At 43.2% G+C, this 25,890-nt stretch overlaps 1 protein-coding gene and 1 long non-coding RNA gene across 5 annotated transcripts in view; both read right to left on the reverse strand.

The window, feature by feature from the left end:
- LOC149439068 (uncharacterized) overlaps positions 1-1,660 on the reverse strand; it is a 51,026-nt gene extending 49,366 nt beyond the window's left edge. For all 4 annotated transcript variants that reach the window (XR_016307872.1, XR_016307875.1, XR_016307873.1 and 1 more), the window contains exon 1: positions 1,514-1,660. This is a non-coding gene — a long non-coding RNA (uncharacterized LOC149439068). The remainder of the gene's footprint in view (positions 1-1,513) is intronic.
- Positions 1-25,890, reverse strand: part of LOC149439062 (protein DOP1B-like) — a 657,792-nt gene that overhangs the window by 329,753 nt on the left and 302,149 nt on the right. The gene's annotated exons all lie outside the window — the stretch shown is intronic.

Raw genomic sequence — 25,890 nt, forward strand, 5'->3', positions numbered from 1 at the left:
CTGGTCACCCATTTCTGAGTCCTCCAAACTACAAATACGATCTGAGCCCTGAAGAAGGAGAACTTTCATCCCCAAAAGCATTGTCTGAGCCATGTTGTCTTGTCATGGGCGAACAATTACATACACACCTGGAGGGGACCCTCATATTACTGGAACCTGGAGGGGACCCTCATATTACTGGAACCTGGAGGGGACCCTCATATTACTGGAACCTGGAGGGGACCCTTATATTACTGGAACCTGGAGGGGACCCTCATATTACTGGAACCTGTAGGGGACCCTCATATTACTGGAACCTGTAGGGGACCATCATATTATTGGAACCTGGAGGGGACCTTCTTATTAATGGAACCTGGAGAGGACCCTCTTTATTACTGGAACCTGGAGAGGACCCTCTTTATTACTGGAACCTGGAGGGGACCTTCTTATTACTGGAACCTGGAGGGGACCCTCATATTACTGGAAACTGGAGGGGACAATCATATTATTGGAACCTGGAGGGGACCCTCATATTACTGGAACCTGGAGGGAACCCTCATATTACAGGAACCTGAAGGGGACCCTCATATTACTGGAACCTGGAGGGGACCCTCATATTACTGGAACCTGGAGGAAACCCTCATATTACTGGAACCTGGAGGGGACCCTCATAATACAGGAACCTGGAGGGGACCCTCTTTATTAGTGGAACCTGGAGGGGACCCTCATATTACTGGAACCTGGAGGGGACCCTCATATTACAGGAACCTGGAGGGGACCCTCTTTATTAGTGGAACCTGGAGGGGACCTTCCTATTACTGGAACCTGGAGGAGACCCTCATATTACTGGAACCTGGAGGGGACCCTCATATTACTGGAACCTGGAGGGGACCCTCATATTACTGGAACCTGGAGGGGACCCTCATATTACTGGAACCTAGAGGGGACCATCATATTATTGGAACCTGGAGGGGACCCTCTTTATTACCGGAACCTGGAGGGGACCCTCATATTACTGGAACCTGGAGGAGACACTCATATTACTGGAACCTGGAGGGGACCCTCATATTACAGGAACCTGGAGGGGACCCTCATAATAACTGAACCTGATAGAGACCCTCATTATAATAGAACCTGACAGGGACCCCCCATTATAATAGAGCCTGACGTTGACCATTATAATAGAGCCTAACGTTGACCCCCATTATAATAGAACCTGACTGGGACCCCTCATTATAATACAACCTGACAGGGACCCCCCCATTATAATAGAACCTGACGGGGACCCCCATTATAATAGAACCTGACGGGGACCCCCCCAATTATAATAGAACCTGATGGGGACCCTCGGCCTGTTCTGTAGCCCCTCATAGAATTCCAGCATGGGTTGTAATCCTTGGTATGGAAGAAGCTGTCTCCCCCTCAAAAGGTGTCACCAGGACAGGGAGTGAAATCTCCTCAGGGATCACAGACTGTGATGAGACAGATCTCGGTGGTCTCCCCTCCCCCTCTCTATGGAGCCTGAAAAGCTCACCAAGGGCCCCTCTCCGGATCTGAGGGCCACACCGGGTCCCGAGTGCTACCCCGTCCTCTCCATAGAGGCCCCGGACATCCGGGTACAACGCGGAGGACAAAAACACCCAGCAACTCCGGGACGGCCTGCACTCCGTCTCCATGGTGACCGGACCTCACCGTACAGCAGGCCGCGGGCCCGGCGGTGACGTACCGGGAGGGGGAGGAGCTCCGGGGACAGGCAGCACACCAGAGAGAGGGCCCAACACCGGGCATCTCCGCTCTCTTCCTCCGTATAACCGGCGAGGCTGGGCGTTTCTCTGTCCAAACCCGCCCACGACTAACCCTTAACCGCCTTCCACAGAGAGCAGCTGAGCTCTTACTGGCTGCTAGCAAAGGGGCGGAGCCACCAACATTCACATCTGTCATCATTTCCACCAATCATACATGGCATCAGTGGGAAGAATGTCCCTTACATTGGTGTCAGTGGGAAGAATGTCCCTTACATTGGTGTCAGAGGGAAGAATGTCCCATACATTGGTGTCACTGGGAAGAATGCACCTTACATTGGTGTCACTGGGAAAAATGCTCCTTACATTTGGTGTCACTGGGAAGAATGCTCCATGCATCGGTGTCAATGGGAAAAGTATCCCTTACATTGGTGTCACTGGGAAGAATGTCCGTTGTATTAGTGTCAGAGGGACGAAAGTTCCTTACATTGGTGTCACTGAGAATAATGTCCCTTACATGGGTGCCACTGGAAAGACTGCACCTTACATTGGTGTCAGTGGGAATAATGTCCCTTACATTGGTGTCACTGAGAAGAATGCTCCTTACATCGGTGTCAGTGGGAAGAAAAACTCTTACATTGGTGTCACTGAGAGGAATGTCCCTTACATTGGTGTCATTGATAACCATGTCCCTCACATGGGTGTCAGTGGAAAGAATGCCCTTTATAGTGTTGTTACTGAGAAGAATGTCCCATGCATTGGTGTCAGAGGGAAGAATCTCCCTTACATTGGTGTCACTGAGAATAATGTCCCTTACATGGGTGTCACATGAAAAAATGCCCCTTACATTGGTGTCATTGAGAAGGATATCCCTTACATTGGTGTCGGGGAAGAATGTTGCTTATTTTGGTGTCACTGAGAATAATGTTCCTTACATGGGTGTCAGAGTGAAGAATGACTCTTACATTGGTGTCACTGGGAAGAATGACCCGTACATGGGTGTCATTGGGAAGAATTCTCCTTACATTGGTGTCAGAGGGATGAGTGTCCCATACATGGGTGACTTTTAGAATAATGTCCCTTCATTTGTGTCAGTGGAAAGTTTGCCCCTTCTATGGGTGTCATTGAGAAGAATGTCCCTTTCATTGGTGTCAGAGGGAAGAATGCCCCTTATATTGGTGTCATTGAGAATAATGTTCCTTTACATAGGTGTCATTGAGAAGAATGCTTACATTGGTGTCAGATGGAAAAACGGGCCACTATTCCCCCATTGATACCAATGATGGGACACTATTCCTCCCACTGACACCAATGATGGGGCACTATTCCTCCCACTGACACCAACGATGGGAGCACTATTCCTCCCACTGACACCAATGATGGGACACTATTCCTCCCACTGACACCAATGATGGGGCACTATTCCTCCCACTGACACCAACGATGGGAGCACTATTCCTCCCACTGACACCAATGATGGGGGCACTATTCCTCCCACTGACACCAATGCTGGGGCACTATTCCTCCCACTGACACCAATGATGGGGCACTATTCCTCCCACTGACACCAATGATGGGGCACTATTCCTCCCACTAACACCAATGATGGGGCACTATTCCTCCCACTGACACCAATGATAGGGCACTATTTCTCCCACTGACATCAATGATGGGACACTATTCCTCCCACTGACACCAATGATGGGACACTATTCCTCCCACTGACACCAATGATGGGACACTATTCCTACCACTGACATCAATGATGGGGCACTATTCCTCCCACTGACAGCAATGATGGGACACTATTCCTCCCACTGACACCAATGATAGGGCACTATTTCTCCCACTGACATCAATGATAGGGCACTATTTCTCCCACTGGCACCAATGATGGGGCACTATTCCTCCCATTGACAGCAATGATGGGACACTATTCCTCCCACTGACACCAATGATAGGGCACTATTTCTCCCACTGACATCAATGATGGGGCACTATTCCTCCCACTGACACCAATGATGGAGGCACTATTCTTCCCACTGACACCAATGATGGGGCACTATTCCTCCCACTGACACAAACCATGGGTGCTCTATTCCTCCCACTGACACCAATGATGGGGCACTATTCCTCCCACTGGCACCAATGATGGGGCACTATTCCTCCCACTGATACCAATGATGGGGACACTATTCCTCCCACTGACAACAATGATGAGGTACTATTCCTCCCACTGACACCAATGATGGGACACTATTTCTCCCACTGACACCAATGATGGGACACTATTCCTCCCACTGACACCAATAATTGGGCACTATTCCTCCCACTGACACCAATGATGGGGCACTATTCCTCCCACTGACACCAATGATGAGACACTGTTTACTCCCGGTGACACCAAGGCATTTTTCTGCTCCTGCTATCCACAGTCTGCCCCCTCCCCCCCCAGTAATGTGGCCCTTTGTTTCCAATATTTGGAGACCTCTGGTTTGGTGGAAACTGATCTTTGAGCATTGTAATCTAGAAGCTCAGATCTGCTTTTCCACTTGCTGCCTTCCTGTGTACATTCCAGGGATCCCGTGTGTAGTAGGTAGGAGGGAGTGGTGTGACCTTCCTCTGATCATTCAGCTGTGTGTGTAGTGTGGCATCCTGCAAGGTCCAGTATGGACAAGGAGGACTTGCACCATCCAGCCATAGACTGGAGCATTACTGAGCTATTGCAGTCGTTAAAGTGACTGCAGAAAGAGATGTGTCAGCACGCTGGAAAATCTTTCTGCAACCGATAGCCAATGAATTGCCACAGTCACTACAGGACTTCCAAGGTTTAGTTCTCCTTTCTGTCTGCAGACTGTCACTTTTTTACATTGTGCCTTAGAAGTTTTCTTCTTGTCTCTTCCTGTCTTGCGAGTAGCTAAACTGCCTTGTGGGGCCCCGTAGAGCCCCCCATAGCTCCACTTACCTGCGCACTTCAGCCGGGGACAGCCTGGTGCATGCAATTTGCTGTCATGTGACTATTATGTGACATCCATTGTGCGTATGCTTCAGCCTGGGGCAGAGGTGCGCATGTGCGGTCATCAGCAGGGATGAAGGAAGGACCGTGTACTCCTGATGTGGGCGGGCATGAGACAGGGGCACGCATGTTCTGTGTTCTCACTGGGGGTGAAGGACCGTGTACTCCTGATGTGGGCGGGCATGAGACAGGGGCACGCATGTTCTGTGTTCTCACTGGGGGTGAAGGACCGTGTACTCCTGATGTGGGCGGGCATGACACAGAGAGGGGTGAGATACAGAAAGTCCTTCACCCTGAGATGCTCAAAAGCAGTCCAACCAAGGAGTCGCCAACACTGCAAACACCAGGTAAGTCACCAACACCCACCTGACAGATATTGAATGCATTACCAGAAGATCAGGTGGCACCAAATTTGGAAAATAGTTCCTTGATGCTGAAAAGCCCAAGAAGCACTCACAGATCTAGTAGAGTGCGCCTTGATGGGAAAGGGTGGAACCAAAATGTAGAGACCATATGCTTGAATGATGGTCTGTCTTTGCCACCTAGAGATGATGGAATGAGAAGTTGCGGCACCCTTATGGAGACCATCCGAGATGACAAAAAGGGAATCAGTCTTTCTGAAAGAAGCAGTGCTGGAAAATGGACTCACAACCACGGCCATATGCACACAATGGTAAAACATTTTCCTTTTCATGAAATGGAATTAGAAAGAGAAATGGAAGAATGATAAGTGGGGGTGAGAGACAGAAACTACCTGAGGCCTGAACACAACCTTGTTACTATGTAAAGCCAGAAAAGGTTTCTTGCAGGATAAGGCCTCAGCTCAGACACTAATCCCAGAGGTGATGGCTACAAGGAATGCCATATTGTAGGTGAGAGCAGAAAAAGGAATGTCTCTAATAACGATGGGTCGAACACCCCCGTGTTTGGTTTTCTGTCAAACATTCGAACCTAAAGAATGCTCGAGTGCAAACTTTGAACTCAATGCAAGTCTATGGGACTCAAACTTGTAAATTTAAAAGTGCCCATTTTGAAGGCTTATATGTCACCACTGACTCCACCCAATTGTGTACATGTGACCGGCAACTGTCAGATCTGTCATACTGCGACTAGCGCTCGGCGAGTGCGGACGGGTCAGTGGCCGTCGGGTTTTTTAAAAATGTCTCTTAGCTGGCGTGGTCAGGATAATGCTGGACGCTGTGACTGTCGATGGATTACATCAAAGAAAACCATTTTTTTTTCTTTTCATTAAAGGACTTGTCAAAAACTGTTGTTTTGTTTTTTGTTCAATTAAAGGAATTATTTAAAAGCCCGGTGACTTTATCTTTTCAAAAACCTTTAGTGAATGAGTAGGGGTACCCCTTATTCACAAGGGGGGACAGCATCAGGGTGTCCCTATATTTAAAGGGTTACCCTGATACTAATGAGCCCCCCTGCTCACACATCCCCACAACCACAGGGTTAGGGTTGTGGGGAAAAGGCCCTAGTCCCCATCGGCATGGGAACACCATCCCAATGCTGAGGGCACGTGGCCTGGTAAGCCAAAGGGAGGGGAGTGCACAATTGCCCCCCCCCCCCCACCTTTCTTGCCCTGTCAGGTCTGCTCTCGGATCAAGGGTCTAGTAGGAATTTAAGAGGAACCCCATGGTTTTTGTTCCATTTTTTGGGATGGCATTCCCCTTAAAAGTCCTACCAGGCCTAAAGGGCCTGGTATGGCTTTTACAGGGAACACCACGCACTTTAAAAACTTTTTTTTACTGTGTGGCCCCTCCTAACCTTCCTATCAGATCCAAAGGGCTTGGTATGGATTAGGGGAGGGATGGGACCCACGCTGTTTCTTGTTTTTTTATGTATTTTTTGTTTTATTTTATTTGCTTTTCTTTTTTAATACTATTAAAAGTGTAAGCAGCCTTATATAATGTGGGGCGTAGACTTAGCCGTGAGCCATGACTGGCCAAAGTCACTGACTGGCCAATCATGACTCTTACAGTGCATTGTGCTGTGATTGGCCAAAGCGTTGCACCTGATCTGTGGTCAGGTGCATTGCTTTGGCCAATCATGGCTCTCACAATGCACTGTGAGAGCGCAATTCATGAGGACCAGACTTCCGTCCCGCTGCTCTGTACTGGAAATGACATCACTAACCTCCACCCCACGTGTTATGCCACCAACCTACGTGGCTTTGTCAAGGAAGCTTAGTGACGTAATTTCCAGCACGGAGCCATGGACCGGAAGTCCGGTCCTTGTGAATCGTGCTTTTACAATCAGTGTATATGTTAATGTTTTTATTGGTATTTGGCTTTTAGTTCAATAAACAGTATTACAATATTAGAGGCCATTTGTTTTTCCTTCCCTGGGGGTCCCAGAGTGGAGGAGAGGAAGTGGAGGTGACATTTTTGGAGTGGAGGTTATACTACTGATGGAGGAGATATACAGTGTGACTCGTTGCTGCCATCTAGAGTCTATGTATGGAATTACAACTAAGCACTTGTGACCTGTGTTTATATAGGTCCTGGTGTCCAGGTGAGCGGCCATCTTTACATGTGGTGGTGGTGTTTATCACACGGTTCATTTTGGATTACTGGAATATATTTGTCGAGTGAAGCACAGAATTCATTTTTGGATCACTTACACATTATTTGTTATGAACTATTTAATGGACACTTTGATTTTTTTGACTGTTTCATTAATATTCAGAGTAGCACAGTACTATATCAACATAAAGTATTTGACATGTATCAGTTTGGAAAGGGTTACAAAGCCATTTCTAAGGCTTTGGGACTCCATCAAACAACAACTAAGAACTGCAGTTAAGGTCAGTGTTCACGATTCAACAATAAGAAAGAGACTGGGCAAAGATGGCATCCGTGGGAGAGTTTCCAGGCGAAAACCACTGCTGACCAAAAAGAACACAAAGGGGGTTATGGACTAGAACTGGAAAGTGCAAAATCTGATGCAGCTGTGCATGGTAGCCAGTCAGCTTCTAACTTCAGCTTGTTCAATTAAGCTTTGGTAATAAAACCTGGAAGCGGACTGGTTTCTATGCAGAACTGCACCAGATTTTGCACTCTCCAGTTTTAGTAAATCAACCCAAAAGGCTTGTCTCACAATTGCCAAAAAACATCTTGATTATCCCTAAGACTTTTGGGAAAATATTATGTGGAGACAAAATGAGACAAAAGTTGAACTTTTTGGAGGGTGTGCATCCCACTACATTTGGCATAAAACTAACACAGCATTTCATAAAAAGAACATCATATCTACAGTCAAACGTGGTGATAGTGTGATGGTCTGGGGCTGCTTTGCAGCTTCAGGATCTGGATGACTTGTCGCAAATGATGGAACCATGAATTCTATTCTATTCTGCCAAAAATATCTTGCCATGAGTTCTTGACCTCAAGCTCAAGCGCACTGCATAGCAAGGCAATGATCTGAAACATACTAGCAAGTCCACCTCTGAATGTCTCATAAAAACAAAATTATTGTTTTGGAGTGGCCTAGTCAAAGTCTGGACTTAAATCTAATTGAAATGCTGTGGCATGACCTTAACCTCCCTGGTGGTATGATTATTTCAGATTTTTGGTGCTGAAAGCGGTACCATTATTTTGCATGGAAATTTGGCGTTTTAGAGGTGAAACTCGAAAAATTAGAATATCGTGCAAAAGTTCATTTATTTCAGTAATGCAAGTTAAAAGGTGAAACTAATATATGAGATAGACTCATTACATGTAAAGCAAGATAGTTCAAGCTGTGATTTGTCATAATTGTGATGATTATGGCTTACAGCTCATGAAAACCCCAAATCCACAATCTCAGAAAATTAGAATATTACATGCAATCAATAAAATAAGGATTGTACATAGAACAATATCAGACCTCTGAACAGTATAAGCATGCATATGTACTCAATACTTGGTTTGGGCCCCTTTTGCAGCTATTACTGCCTCAATGCTGCGTGGCATGGAAGCTATCAGCCTGTGGCACTGTTGAGGTGTTATGGAAGACCAGGATGCTTCAATAGCAGCCTTCAGCTCTTCTGCATTATTCGGTCTCATGTCTCTCATCTTTCTCTTGGCAATGCCCCATAGATTTTCTATGGGGTTCAGGTCAGGCGAGTTTGCTGGCCAATCAAGCACAGTAATCCCACGGTCAATAAACCAGGTTTTGGTGCTTTTGGCAGTGTGGGCAGGTGCCAAGTCCTGCTGGAAAATGAAGTCAGCATCCCCATAAAGCTTGTCTGCGGAAGGAAGCATGAAGTGCTCCAAAATCTCCTGGTAGACGGCTGCGTTGATCCTAGACTTAATGAAGCACAGTGGACCAACACCAGCAGATGACATGACTCCCCAAATCAACACAGACTGTGGAAACTTCACACTGGACTTCAAGCATCTTGCAGTGGGTGCCTCTCCATTCTTCCTCCATACTCTGGGTCCTTGGTTTCCAAATGAGATGCAAAAGTTGCTCTCATCAGAAAAGAGAACTTTGGACCACTGAGCAACAGACCAGGTCTGTTTTTCTTTAGCCCAGGTAAGACGCTTCTGATGTTGTTTGTTGTTCAGAAGTGGCTTGACAAGAGGAATACGACATTTGAAGCCCATGTCCAGGATCCGTCTGTGTGTGGTGGCTCTTGATGCACTGACTCCAGCCTCAGTCCACTCCTTGTAAAAGTCCCCAACACTTTTGAATGGCCTTTTCCTGACAAGCCTTTCCAGGCTGCGGTCATCCCTGCTGCTTGTGCAATGTTTTCTTCCACACTTTTCTCTTCCACATAACTTTCTATTAATGTGCTTTGATACAGCACTTTGGAAACATCCAACTTCTTTTGCAATTACCTTTTAAGGCTTTTCCTCCTTATGGAGGGTGTCAATGATGGTTTTCTGCACAACTGTCAGGTCAGCAGTCTTTCCCATGATTGTGATTCCTACTGAACCAGACTGAGAGACCATTTAAAGGCTCAGGAACCCTTTGCAGGTGTTATGGCTTAATTAGCTGATTAGAGTGGGACACTTTGAGCCGAGAATATTGCACCTTTTCACAATATTCTAATTTTCTGAGATTGTGGATCTGAGGTTTTCATGAGCTGTAAGCCATAATCATCACAATTATGGCAAATCACGGCTTGAACTTTCTTGGTTTGCATGTAAAGTGTCTATCTCATATATTAGTTTCACCTTTTAAGTTGCATTACTGAAATAAATGAACTTTTGCACGATATTCTAATTTTTCGAGTTTCACCTGTATATTGTAGGCCTGTAATTTTTAGGAATAACTCACTGAAATCTGTCCGAACAAGAGTCTAGTAAACATCCCGGGTATGTTACAATTTGAAACGCGAAATCATAAATTATAATTTATTAAATAATCATAAAAATAATAATAAATGTAATTCAATAATATAATCAGACCAAAAACACTGAAATTTGAAATAGAGCGCCAAGTTCGCACATCACTGATCTTAGTCGCAAAATCATTTTCAGTGTCTGATGACGAATTTCCCCACAAATCATTATCACTCAATTCTGCAAGTGGTTCTAATTTACTATTGCTGTTCTCTAGCCGGTCTAAAACCGCTTTTGACCTAAAGGGACGCTATTTGGACTCCATGGACGTTTCTCAGTTTCCAGGCAGAAAGAACAGTAAAAATGCAGGCAGGGCACAGGACAAAGTACTAGGGACAAAATGTTTGTGAAATGCTTTGATACAGTAATGTTTTACTATGTGATTTTAGTGAATGTCACTTTTTGTCATTTTCAAATTTCTCACTGTTCCGTCCCCCGTATGGCCCGACGCTCGCAGGGGATGGAACCCAGATGACAGATGCCGGCATCTGCCGGATAACATTGCCGGGGACGCTGCAGGAGGGACATCGCGGTAGCGCAGGACAAGGTAAGTGATCGAGGGATTACGGAGCAGCGCTGCAGGGTAAGCCCGAGTGTAGCTCGAGGTTACCGCTTGTGGTACTGAAACTTTACCCCGAGCTACACTTGGGAATACCGCCAGGGAGGTTAAACAGGCTGTTCATGCTCAAAAACCCTCCAATGTAGCTGAATTAAAACAATTCTGCAAAGGAGAGCAGGCCAAGATTCCAACACAGTGATGTGAAAGACTCATTGTCAGTTATCGCAAATGCCTGATTGCAATTATTTCCCCCAAGGGTGGCAGAACCAGTTATTAGGTTTAGGGGGCAATTACTTTTTCACATAGGACCAGGAAGGTTTGGACAGTTTTTTTCCCTTAATAAATGAAATCAACATTTAAAAATTGCATTTTGTATTTACTCCGGTTATCTTTGTGTAATATTAAAATCTGTTTGATGAACTGAATCAATTAAGTGTGAAAAATACAAAAAAAAACAAAACAAAAACATACTTCTCTTTAAATAGCAGAGCATTAGAAAAAAAACAGCTGGTAGTAGGAGGTGCATCCAGTGTCTAATTTTCCTGTAGACAGTATACCCCAGAAAGGAAAGATTTCCAGTGTCCCTCAATGGACGAGAAAGAAAATTAGTTTGTATTCAGTTTATCAGGATTAATGAGGATTATGTTTTAGCACGTGTTTTCCATAAACCTCATTTGTAAATTATTACATGTCCTTAAAATATTTTTAGGCTGCAGATATGAACTTAAACTCTGCCAAGAACATTCATCCAAATATTAGGCATAGATGTTTGATTGTTATCTAGACTTGCTGAAACTTACAAACTATGCCAAGTACCCATTTACATTCAGATGTAATACACTTATGAAGTGTAAATACGAAGGCTTGTCACATTATCTACACCTGTATTCTCATATCGTGTCAGTACTGCTTTCAGAACACAGGCCACCTACAAAGAATACTTACCACACTTCTGGCTGATTTCATGGTCATACAGAACATAAAGAGGCCCTTTCAGGTTTCTAAGCAAACCATAATACCAGTTCTCTGCAGTAGAAGAGGTGTTATACTCACCTTTCCATAGGCCTGTGTCTCCTACCTCCCCCTCTATTCCAGTGCTGCATCCTCTTTCATCCTTTTCAGCACTGCACACAACCAGCATGTCTGTGTCCACAGCTGTGTGCTATGGTCCCTTCCTCTGACCTGACAGCACACAGCAGTGATACCCATCCCACTTCTGGTTGGATCGCCTAGGTGATTTCACTGGAAGTTTAATACCCAAACCCCCCTTTCCCCACCCACAGCCTTTTGGGACATGTCTCAGGTCCCAGCAGGCTGCAGGACCATTCACACAGTGCAGCGCGGCTTGCACATGTGCAGTGGGAAGCCAGAAGAAGTCATAGCTGGCTTCAAACACTAAACATGCCAGGGCCAGGGTCCCAAAGACTGACAACCAATTGGCCCAAGTTGGGGCAGCGCTGGATCCCTGGACAGCAGCTACAGTATTTGTGGCTGCCAACTTTTAATCTTTTACAGAATAAAGAACCACTTTAAGACAGTGCTGAGAGAGAATAAAGCTCACCTCTGCAAGCATGGAGAGAGCGTGCACACTGTACACAGATGGCGCGGAGGCAGAGACCATGGATGACTGCGCTGCGGCATTTTCCTCTGTGCGGAGAACTAATTACCATTCAACCAAGACAGACATAACAGGAAGGAAAAGACCTAAACCAAGCTATCCTTAATAGGTCTCTCTCATTTCCTGCTCTTTTATGGCACATAAGCCCAAGTTTATGACTCTTTAGAAATCAAGATATGACAATGTTGTATCTTGAATAAGATTGTCTGTTTTTTTTTTTTGTAGAGGAAGATTAGATCACGTTTTTGGAATAATTCAAGCAGAAAATCAAAAAGAGCAACTGTATATTAACATTAGAAGTCCACTACTAGTTGTAGTATATGAGCTAAGTCAAGCCTGAAATATCAGCAAAGCTATTACTTATTTTTAACTGTAAAACACTTTCATGAAAACATCACAACTGATAACATTTTGCTATAATATAATTTGATTGGGGTACATTCACACCCCTGCATTTTTCCGTTTGTTCTTGTTTTGATCATATCAGTTTCAGATGCTTTTGAGATCATTCAGAATTTTTTGACAGATGCATTTGACTTGTAGTTAATCTCCTTCTGCACTATAAAACAGATGAACAGAGGGCACAACAGCCTAGTGCATTACTAAAATATTATACTCACAAACCAACTGAGTCAACAGGCATAGCAAAGAACCAAGACACACCTGTCTCCAGATCAACAACGCATGACCTGTGATGCAGGGAGGCCGCTTTTTGTTCAATGCGGCTTACACACTTGAAGGGGCAAAACTCTCTCCTTCAGAAGAAGCCTGGGCTCTGAAGAAGAGGGGCTGCCCCTCAAAACGTGTAAGCCATATTTGATGAATAAGGACTCTCTGTCTCACAGGTCATGCGTTGTTGATCTGGAGACAGTTGTGTCTTGTGTTTTTTTATATGCCTATTTACTCAATCTGTTTGTGAGTATATTATTTTCTTTTATATATCAATAAACAATGTATTATGATAATGTGCTAGGCTAGGGTCTGTCCTCCGACTGCAGCTATTCCTCCATTTAACAGCACTGATATCGCAGACCACAAGTGTAAACACAGAGAGGCGTCCATGCTGGGAGTGTTGAGTACATGCCTTTTCTATTTTAATTTTGTGAGTGGCCAATTTGCATTTGATTTGAAAATTAACGCTTTTAACTCTACTGCACTTAGTGTACGCTCTTCTTGTTTGTTTGCTTGTATGTCATTTGTAGATTACCCCAATCTTGTCAGGAGCAGCACCAAAGGCAGCAAGAGGTGTTTTATTACTCTTGATGATTCCAATGCCTGGACTAAGGATTTGTGATTTAATTAACTTATGGACATGAACTGTTTTTTTCTGATGAACTTAATTTTTGTTTACATTCCACAAGTTCCTTCATTTACATTTCTATAGTCATAAGTATTTTGAGTGGGCTAAAAAAGCTTTTTTTAAAATTGGCTCTGAAGAAAAGGGGCTGCCCCTCGAAACATGTAAGCCATGTTGTATGAAAAGGAGTCTCCCTGTGTCATGGGTTATGCATTGCTGATCTGGAGACAGTTGCGTCTTGATTTTTTGCTATGTTGGTTCAATCTGTTTGTGAGTATATTTGCTTTTATATATATCAACAAATGGTGTATTATGGTAATGCACTAGGCTGTGTGCCCTCTGTTCATTTGTTTTATAGTGCTGCGTATGAAGGGATATCCATAGATCTTGGAGGTCAGCAAGGCCTGCTAGTGCCATAGCCATAAGTGGGAGGATTGGGAAGCCTGTTAAACTGGCCATACATTACACAATTTTCTTGTACAATTTTCCTTTAGATTTACCAAACCCATATAATAGGAGGTCAAACCTAAACACTTTCAATTTGTATGCAATCAGGCTGGCCCTTGCACTACATAATTGAAGGTAAATCTAAAAGGAACTTTACAACGTGTGTGAAGACAGATGCCGCTCTGTGACCAAGCCCCCTATGGGTGGGGCAAAATGCATCAGCAGGCGTGGTCAGAATGACAGCTGAGGCCATTCACTACACACTGTCCCTCTCTGACTCCTGGGGATCGGTCTGAGCAGTGTGTATCTTCATGCATATTGTCAAGTCTCTGTAATTTCTTGGGACGTTGCTCCCTCTTCTCTCTGTCGGCAGGGTGATTACTATTTGCTGTCAGCCTCGAGCAGCACCAGAACCAACCTTTTGGTTTAAATCTAAAGGAAATTGAATTGTATGATGTATGCCCAGCTTTAGACTCTCAGCACCACATTCGAGCGCGGGAGAGTGTATTTAAAGTTAACCTCCTTCAAGAGTGTTTTGCATTCCCATAGACTTATATGGGAATTCAAATCCCATCTGACCTGAACAAAAGCCCGTGGACAGAGGATCAACAAAAAAAAGGCATAAAAGATCATGATTTTACTGCCATCTTACCGTACAGCTCTTCATCAGCATCCCCATCATCCAGAGACACCTGTGGCTGGGCCTTCACTTCCAGGTTTCTGCTCTGCCAGCCGGTCTGTTCTAAGGAGGAGCCCGCCACGTTTCCTACCGACTCCATGATCTTCTGTGTCACCTCCTGTAAAAATCCACATGGTTTATCTTTAATATCTGGTAGCAGACATATGAAAGGACATCCTTACCCAATATCAATAGGAATGCCAGATCTTACAGTTGCCCCTTATGTAGGTCAGAGCGGCATGCCTTTAGACATATCCTCCTCTCCAATCCCCACTCATGACATTACCATTAAGATCAACAGCAAAACCATTGGTCCCTCTGCATATGCCAGGGTGCTAGGTGTAACCCTAGACTCTGACCTCTCCTTTGGACCCCACATCCAATCACTGGCTAAATCCTGCCGCCTCAACCTCCGCAACATTTCCACAATTTGCCCCTTTCTGACCAACGACACCACAAAACAACTTATCCACGCCTTGGTTTTATCCTGCCTTGATTACTGCAACTCCCTCCTCACTGGTCTACCATTACACAGGCTATCCCCCCTTCAGTCTATTATGAATGCTGCTGCTAGACTCATACACCTTACCAACCAATCAGCGACTGCTGCCCCTCTCTGCCAATCACTGGCTTCCACTAACCCAACATATAAAATGTAAAATACTAACCACAACATACAAAGCCATCCACCTCTGTGTGATGCGATTGATGTGTTTACTGGCACTTTTTGCGGTGCGTTTTAAAACACTTGTTTTTTATGCATTTTGCTGGGTTTTTTAGCCAACAGAAAACTACTGACTTTGATGCCACTTTTATTGGACTTTTACGTGATTTTGGGAGGGTACAACTTAGCTGCGACTTTGGGAAGGTACAACTTAGCTGCGACTTTGGGAGGGTGAGACTTAGTTGCAACTTTGGATGTGTGCGTATTTGATACGACTTTGGATGGGTGCAACTTAAATGTGACTTTGGAAGGGTGCGACTTAGTTGCGACTTTGGGCAGGTGCGACTTTAATGCTTCTTGAGTGTCAGAGTGTTGCATCAAAGTTGCACTACATGAACAGAACTGTCATACTTTTCCTATTAGCAAAAAGTCACAAAGGCGCACCCATCCAAAGTTGCATCAAAGTCTCACCCAGGTAAAGTGACATTAAAGTCAATACATTCCTGTTTGCAAAAAAAAAAACAAAATGTAAAACGCATAAAAAACACACTACATGGCTTGAAATCCCTTCGTCGTTCTCCTTTTACACATTTCTTCTTTCTTCTCTTCACCCCCCCCCCCCTTTTTTTTTCTCTTTCTTTTTCCCTCTCCCTACCTTTTTCCCTGTCTTGGTTGCTACTGCTATTTGTTTATGTCAATAGACTGATCTGTTTGTACTACCTTTCGGACCAGTGTGCTGTACTTTGCTGTTTTTGAAACCGATAATTTAAATCTCTATGTAATTGGACCACACCTGGTTCATTGTCTTATTTGCTGGCATCCACTAATGCGTCTTATTTTTGTAGATGTTTGTACTCTAAAAAAGTTGTTTAAATAAAGAATGTAAAAAAAAAACAAAACACCACACTACATGCGTTTTTGCTGCATGTCCATTGAAGTCTATTGAACCAAAAACTCACCATGTTCACATTTAGCTGTGAACCAGGCCCAACAGCGTACAAAGCATTTTTTTTCACTGAATATCTTTATTAAAACATTGCCATGCAACTTGCTATCATGTGGAAATCAAATCATTTCAGCTGCAGAAGAGATCATTTCCACTATAACAGTAGATAATTGTAATTAGTAACAGGGAAGGGTGAAACATTTTATTCGATAGGTTTGTGCTCATTAAAAATCAAGTGTACTTTTAATAGAAACTAGTATAAGTTCCTGACTTGATCTGGTATCGGCCTCCTGCAGTCGCTCTACCGCAGAGCTCAGAATGGAAGAGGGAGAAGTAGCACAAAGAGCCAATCAGCTGTGCTGTGATGTTTATGTGCTAACAAGTGATGTGCTGAGGAAAAGGCAGAATGACAGAGATCAGTCTGCTGCTTCTCCCTCACTGTCCAGTCACAGGCTGAGGGCAGGGACAAGACCTAGTTGTCTTACTTAAATGAAGTAAAGAAAAGTCAGGTCTCCAGGATGGCTGGGCTGTGTGGCAGAGCTGTGTAAATCTTAGATCTGGACGGACAGAAATATAAATCCTTTAGCAGGTAAACTAACTCCCATATATGTAATTCATGTGCTTATTTAGCTATTTGCTTGGAGTTCAGCTTTTAATCTTTCATCAGAAGTATCTATAGGAAGTGTGATCTACCTTAAGAGAAGGAAGTAACCGGGTGCTGCCAGATTCAGAGAAACGGACTCCTTCAGAAGTGTGAGTAATGGTTGGAAATTTTCCTGCATATCAGATGGAGAAAGCCTGAAAGAACAATAAAAATAATTTTGTATTCTTCAATCCCACCCATCCAGTTGCTCTTCCCACAACCCATGGCTGGAACTTTCCACAATAAAACACTGCACTGCAGCACATCTCTCACATCGACCTTCTCCACCCCTTGTGACCGCTGATAATGAACACTGCACTGGACCTGTATTTCATGACAGGTATATCGCTCTCTCTCTCATGTTGGTAGGTTAACTGGATCCTGTCTACATTGGCCCTAGTATGTGCATGTATGAATATGAGTTAGGGACCTTAGATTATACGCTCCTTGAGGGTTAGGGACTGATGTGAATGTACAATATATATTTATATGTGTAAAGTGCTGTGTAAATTGACAATGCTACATAAGTACCTGAAATAAATACACACACACACTATATATATTTAGATTGTAAACTCTTATGAGTAGGGCCCTCTTAATCCTCTTGTTTTGATTGTATTGTAGCTGTACTGTCTCCCTTTATGTTGTATAGCGCTGTGCAAACTGTTGGCTCTATACAATTCCTGTATAATAAATTATATTTTTATATATATATATATATATATATACACATACATACATACACACACACGGTTGTGCTGAAAAGTTTGCATACCCTTGCAGAAATTGTGGAATTATGGCATTGATATTGAAAATATGACTGATCATGCCAAAAAATACTCTTTTATTGAAGGATGGTGATCATATGAAGCCATTTATTATCAAATAGTTGTTTGGCTCCTTTTTAAATCATAATAACAGAAATCACCCAAATGGCCATGATCAAAAATTTACATACCCTGGAATGTTTGGCCTTGGTACAGACACACAAGGTGACACACGCGGGTTAAAATGCCAATTAGAGGTTAATGTCCCACATCTGTAGCTTTTTAAATTAAAATTAGTGTCAGTGTATAAATAGTCAATGAGTTTGTTAGCTCTTATGTGGAAGCACTGACTAGGCTAGATACTGAGCCATGGGGATCAGAAAAAAAAATTACAAAAGTCCTGCGTAGCAAGGTAATGGAACTTTATAAAGATGGAAAAGGAAATATAAAGATGTCCAAAGCCTTGAATATGCCAATCAGTACTGTTAAATCACCTATTAAGAAGTGGAAAGTTTGGGGATCTCTTGATACCAAGCCAAGGCCAGGTAGATCAAGAAAGATTGCAGCCATAACTTTGAAAGTCATATTTTCAATATCGATGCCAAAATTTCAAAATTTCTGCCAGGGTATGCAAACTTTTGAGCACAACTTGTACATACGCAAAATACATAAATAAAATACATTCACATCAGTCCCTGCCGTCAAGGAGCTTCTTACAATCTAAGGTCCCTAACTCACATTCATACACATACTAGGGTCAGTTTTGGACAGGAGACAATTAACCTACCAGCATGTCTTTGGAGTGTGGGAGGAAACCAGAGTACCCGGAGGAAATCCACACTGGCACAGGGAGAACATACAAACTCCAGGCAGGTAGTACCATGGTTGGGATTCAAACCAACGACGCTATTGCTGCCAGACAGAAGTGCTAACCACTTAGCCATTGTGCTGTATTGACTGGGCAACTGAAAGACCTCCTAATAAAAAGGTATAGTAAGGGACTGTTCATACCTACAGGTGTGACCAAGCATGGGTGCGTTTCCAGGCGTTGTGTGTAGAGCGGCCCTTTAATTTCAATGAGCTGCCCTATTCGTGAAAAACACAGAAAAGAAGCCCCTGACTCTTTTCCAAAAATGCACCAAACTGTACCGCATGCAGGCGCGAGCATTTGCAAATGCATGATGGTGCCATTAACAAATACAGTCACCACCGTGTCTCTGCTAAAGTGCAGGGAATTGTGTGTCTAGAAAGCACATGATATGACATGCGTTCCCAATTCCAAATTTCTGAACCTAGCCTTATACTGTTGTTTGGTATCAACTACATTTCTAGCTCATTGCGATGAACTAGTTATCCTAAAATAAACATGAATATAATCAAACTAGTAAAAAGAAACTACTGATCACTTTCTTATTAAAGAGGAACTAAATTCTGGAACCTTTGTCCCCTAGAAAATCAAACTGAGGACAAAGAACAAGTCACCAGTATTGCCTGCAGTCACCCTGCAGCTGATCTTTCCTCATTACTGACTTGCCAGTCTTCAGTGTCTTTAATGCACATACAAGGTCAACTAAGGTCAGCTGAGAGTCACTGGGTACTGGTATGATCTGGATGGATAAGAGCCAGGAACCTAAAAGCTGGTTTAAATTTGCTTTGCAGAGCATTCCGTGTTTTGGGGGTTCACATAAAATGTGAGGCAGGAGGAGGGAAGCCAGGACTCGATTAAGCTTTGGTTGGTTGACTCAATGATGACTGACCATAGGCCTGACCTCAGCTGTTTGCTCTGCTTTGGTTCAATCCTACTTTCTGCATGTCTTCTTTCCCATGACAATGCCAGTAGGTAGGCAGGGTGAGGGTATATAATTGGCACTTTTCTTGGCAAGCAAAAGATGAAGATGGACAATGGTGAAGAGCGGTGAAGCAATAGAAAGTATTAAATAACTTTTATTATTCCTTTCAGGCAGCTCAGGACACCACTGCAGCCAGGGATGATAAATATAAGGGAATTCATACAATTCATATTATGACTTTGTATCATAACCATATACATCCAGTTTTGGTAAGTAACATTAAATGCTAACTAAACCCAAGAGCAAAAACACAATATATCTTAGCCCACAGTCTTCAGATGGTGAGGCTGCATTAGTTGGCTTTTTAAAGCGAAGAACATTTTCAGTAAATACTGCAAATACTTGTTGATCCTACCAGAAATGCAGTGTCCTTGTCACTTCCTGTGAGATGCATCAAAGAATATCATCCTTCGTAGCGATCTTGTGTAAATTACTGATTGCCCTGTTCTCTATGTAATGAAGATGAAGAAATTTGGACATATTTTGTAGTCCATATCAGGAGAACAGCCCAGAGTGACAACCATGGTTCTCTCCATAGATACAGTGCAGGAGTGATGTAGCCACCCATGGACAGGAAGTGTATTAACTGCTTGATTACCAGGTGAAAATAAAGCAAAAGAAGCTTGAAAAATAAAAATGAACGCAGACACCATACCAGGGGCGGACCATTTGGAAACTCAGGCACTGCCTGAGGGCCTGGGGTTAGTAGGGGGCCCCATGAGATGCCCCTAGTACCTTTTTCATAGGCTTTATTGAGTTTGGGCAAGGACACAGGGGCCCCATGATCCCCAGAATTGTGTATAAAACTGACAGGCAGAATTAGACGAGTGGCTGCGCTGCCGGCCAATTGCTTCCACAGTCCCCGGGAGGGCCATGGTAAGGGGGTACAATCAGGCCTCCTGTACAGGGCCCAGGCAGCTGAGTGAATCAGATGTGGACAGGGAGGGAGATCGGCATGGGGGGGGGGGGGGGGGAGCATGTATCCAGGCCCACTTTCCCATCTGTGGGTGGGTGGAGAGGAGAGCTCTCCTCCCCTTCTGTCTCCTAAATGGAAGTTGACCAATGTGACGTTACTTCCAGGTCACCCGTCACTTTCTCGGCTAGCTGAGAAGAAATGTGTTGAAATGTGACCTTTTAGACCCAACATGTATCATTAAAGAGAACCTGTCACCTAAAAATCATCACATAGGGGACTTTGTTTCCCCTACCCCAACACCGCACCCACCCCCCCAAAAAAAAAAAATTTGAGGCCTCTCTACCCCTACATATTGTATATGCACATCTGAATGTAATTGCACACGTTGGTGTGCCTACAAGTGAAAATGGTGATTGTGATACACGTTACATATCGCCGCACACGCCGAAGTGCGAGGGATAATTCTAGCACCAGACCTCCTCTGAAATGCTAAGCTGATGACCTGTAGAGGGCTTTTGAAGTGTCACCTATAGAAAATATAGGGTACTAATTTCACAGGTGCACACAAATTCAAGGTTTGGCATATTGGGGATCTATTTACTCAGCGCGACTTCGTCCTTTGTATTTTACCAAAATTTGGGTCATTTATTGCGTGTGTTTGTCCTAAATTTCACTTTAGTGTGTTTGCGGTAATAAAACACTGGAACTACAACTATTTTATTCTCTAGGGTCTCTGTTTTCAGAAAATATATCATGTTTGGGGATTTTATCTCATCTTCAGGTCTAAACTGATTTTTTTAAATGTGTGCAAAAAATGCAAAACCGGCTCTGTCAGCAAAATTGTTAATAGAGCTGAGCTTGGGTGTCCTCCACAGTCCTCTCCATCTGAACCTTGGATCTGCACTGTTTACTAATCCAAAGGCTGTGGGCCGGGTCATTCAATGCCATTGTCTATAGGTAGGCGTGTCCATAAAAGAGCGCTGTTGTCACTTTTTTTTCCCTCCGCAGATTGCGTTTTTTGTGCAATAGACTTCAATGGCACTTCCCCAATAACGCAAGGGTTGTGTTTTTGATGCTTTTTTTTTTGCCGATAGCAAAGTATTGACTTTGATGTGACTTTTTTTTGCTAATAGGAAAGCATGACATTTCTGTTCATGCAGTGCAGTTTTGATGCGACTTTGGATGGGTGTGAGTTTGATGCAACTTTTTTTTTTGTTTTTTTGCTAATAGGAAAGTATGACAGCTTTGCTCATGTAGTGCGACTTTGATGCGCCATTACACACTCTAGCACTCAAGTCACATCAAAGTTGTGCAGGAACCTTTTGTGTCCAAAGTCGCAGGTTAGGGTTAAAGGTTAGGGTCAGCGTTAAATGTTAGGGTTAGAACGCTAACCGCAGCCTTTAACCCTAACCTGCGACTTTGGACACAAAGATTCTTGCGCTACTTTGATGTGACTTTGATGCTACTTGAGTGCCAGAGAGTGTAAAGTCACATCAAAGTTGCACTACATGAACAGAACTGTCATACTTTCCTATTAGCAAAATAAAAAAAAAAAAAAGTTGCATCCAAGTGGCACCCATCCAAAGTCATATCAAAGACAGTACTATGGCCTGCAAGGCTTCATTTTTTTAAAAATCCGAGTAAGGCTAGGTTCACATCGAGGGAGACTGAGGATTGTGTGATAGAATCTGAAAAATACAGAAGGAATGGAGGCGCCTCCCCCTATTCACTTGTAGAATGACAAATCAATTCTCGTGTATCTAGGGGTGTGGTGGAGCCGCCCCTTCCAGTGTACAATCAACACACAAAAGTAAGGCACTTCACCCAAAGAACTGACTAAATGACTCAAACACAGAAAATCTATATAAATGAATAAATACATTGATCCAAGGGATCACCACTCTGTGTTTATGGAATCTTTTTTTGAGTTGTGATAACTTGGATCAATTTATTCTTTTATATATATTTTCTAAGTTATCACAACTCAAAAAGTTTCCATAAACACAGAGTGCTGATCACTTGGATCAATGTATTCATTCATTTATATTGATTTTCTGTGTTTGAGTCATTTAGTCAGTTCTTTGGGTGAAGCGCCTTACTTTAGTGCTCAAAATTTTTCATTTCTTTATGAACGTTCGTTTCATTTTCTAATCATTAGTGGGATCAAATCGATGTTTATTTTTGACAGCAGAGGCTAGAAAAGTTCCAAAGTAGCAGGATGGTAAATTATTTAGCAATGAATTTCCAACAGAGGACATTCTGAAGTACTTTCAAACGACATTCATCAAGTCATGCAATGTAATCATTTTTGTATGAATGTTTGTTTGAAATCTACTAGGGTAAGAGCAGCTGTAGCCTCCCTAGCGGTCTGATTATGTCCATATTTCTGTGCTCAAAGCGGTATTTTTTTTGTATGGAAATATGTATTTTTTTTTTTATTGTAGGCCTGTAACTTTTAGGAATAATTCACTGAAATCTGTCTGAACAAGAGTCTAGTAAACATCCCGGGTATGTTAAAATTTGAAACACGAAATCATAAATTATAATTTAATAAATAATCATAAAAAATAATAATATAATAATAATAATACATTTAATTAAATAATATAATTAGACCAAAAACACTGAAATTTTAAAAATAGCGCCAAGTTCGCACATCACTGAGCAAAGTCACAAAATCGTTTTCAGTGTCTGATGACGAATTTCCCCACGAATCATTATCACTCAATTCTGCAAGTGGTTCTAATTTACTATCGCTGTTCTCTAGTCGGTCTAAAACCGCTTTTGACCTAAAGGGACGCTTTTTGGACGCCATGGACTTTTCTCAGTTTCCAAGCAGAAAGAACAGTAACAATGCAGGCAGGGCACAGGACAAAGCACTCGGGACAAAATGTATGTGAAATGGTTTGATACAGTAATGTTTTACTATGTGATTTTAGTGAAGTTAGTGAATGTCACTTTTACAACTTTCAAATTTCCCGCCAGTTCCGTCCCCCGACATCCTAACGTCGCAGGGGACGGAACCCAGAAGCCGGCATCGGGGGAGCGCAGGACAAGCTAAGTGAAGAACAGATCCAGGAGCAGCGCTGCAGGGTATTCTCCTCAGTCTCTTCCCCATAGTAATCAGACTGCAACATTGTAACAAGCCACAAAGTGAGATTCTGAAGCAGGGGCAGATCTGGGTAAGGCATTTGTGAACACAGCTAAGATCTGCACAGGCACCAGCATTTACATGTTCTCTCTGTGTTTCTTGGTCCAAGAAGTCAATGGTGACCCTAGCTGATGCCTGAACAAATATGGTGCTAACCCTGAGGAGGGATAGGCAGAAGAAGACGTTGTCAGGAGGAGTACTGTGCTCTCTGTGATTGATAATAAATACCTGGAAGTGTTACACGGATACATTACAGAGCATACATGAACTCAATATCCAATGATTCCTCCTCTTCAAGGGAGCAGTGTCTTGTCTTTCAAGGCCCTTAGTTAAATGTTTGACTACAAGTAGAATTCAGAAAAAAACAAGAACACGGGAAGCAGGAATCCAAACTTTATTCAGTTTTAACAAGCATATCCAGCACGTGATCATCTTCCTGCACTGAATTATTGGGTGGGCGGGGTTTAAATATGTATTTACGTTTAAATTTAAAAAAATAAACAAACTGTTGGCTGTGTGAAAAGCGTTCGCCCATCCTTGACACATTGTGGCCGTATTTTGCGTAATACGTTGATTTCCTACGAACACCATCTAGTGGACAAAATGCAGTATTTTTTTTCAGATTAAAATGTTTCAGGAACATACCACATTTTGTCCACTAGATGGCATTGACAATCATAGGAAATGAATGTATTAAGGAAAATTGGGCCAGAATGTGTCAAGGATGGGCGAATGCTTTTCACATTCAGCCAACAAATGTAATGTGGCGTGTGGTTTCCCTGCCATACGCGCACAAGCACATTCACATAATTATAAATTCCAGGATATACTCTGATCCAGTGACCTCAGTCATTACAGATTATCTGTACATGATATGATGATAGTCCTGATTACATGCACACATGCATACATAGTCTTTACATACAGCCGTGTATATCCTCCCAAGACACAGAATATATACAGCAATCCATGGATGAAGTGTATCAGATCTGTAAAGATCCAGTAATAGTGATTGTATATGGCCGATCCCCACTCCTCCAGAATAAGTAGCTGCAGCCTCTTTACACCTCCGCTATTGGTCTATGGATTTGGTAGAACATATCACACCAGTGAGAGATGTATATTGGTTTTGGGGGGCAAACAAGGCTTTGTTTAGGTGGTCTGGTCCACGCTTTATTGTTGATGCATTTTAAAAGGTTCAAATAGGTATAAAAAAAAAATCTTCCAGTATAACCAGAGATGAAAATACAAAATACACATTAAAGGAATGATTAAACGTTAAAGCTGAACCCCAGCGATAAAAGGTCTTTTCCTGAGCATTGCCCCCCTCCCTGCTGTAAGGCCTCATGCACCAGCACAGAACATAACTAAAGGCCATACTTACCTCTGCTTCAATCGTTCCATGCCAGCATCTTCCAGGTTCTGGCCGATGTAGGATGATGTTACTCCTGTGCATACGCCTCCTGGCACACAGGCACTGGGGTCTTTGGTAAGGAATCCCACCCAAAACACCTACCTGCATGCTGTTTGAAGGCTCTCCCTGTGCTTTCATGGTTTTCCCTCGGTGTTCCAGTTTCCTCCATGCTGGTAGGTTAATTGGCCCCCTGTTTCAAACTAAAGTGTTCTCCTGTGACCCCTCCTTGAAATAACGGCCACCATGTGTAAATGTCACAGAAATCCAGTGCAAAATATCCTCCACCATATATCTGCTCACCTCCAGTAGTGTGACCTCACATTATACAATGATTTGGTCTAACTGCACTTTTGGTCCCAAATGTATGGACTCTGTCGATCAAATTGCTGAAAATTAACTCCTAAAGATGCTCCCTCCAGATGACCGTCTCAGGCTTAGCCGTAATCCTCATATACAGAAGCTCAAAATAATGCTTTATCCTTTAAAACTTTTATTTACACATTAAAACATAAGAAATGCACTCACATTCCGGAGGTCCATATCTGCACCATGTATGGTGAACATCCAGCAATGTACTAATCGCGCACAAGATGGCAGTATCATCCCCGGCAGTATGGAAACAGTCCCGCTCCAAACAGTATATTGCAAGACAATGCACGGGCCCTATGTATAACTGCAACTGCCTACAACTATGAAAATCCTGGAGAGGCGTATGGATTACTACTACTGCTATTCCCATGAATGACGTTTTTACCATTAGTGATGTTTTCGAGCCGGGACTGTTGACACCTCCCATGTCTGGTACAATCACTGCACACATACACACCTTACATGTGCGTTTACATTTGCAGGGTGATGGGAGA

This window comes from Staurois parvus, unplaced genomic scaffold (assembly GCF_062004578.1).
Source record: "Staurois parvus isolate SC_StPar_1 unplaced genomic scaffold, SC_StPar_1.0 ptg001162l, whole genome shotgun sequence".
In the NCBI taxonomy this organism is placed as follows: Eukaryota; Metazoa; Chordata; class Amphibia; order Anura; family Ranidae; genus Staurois; species Staurois parvus.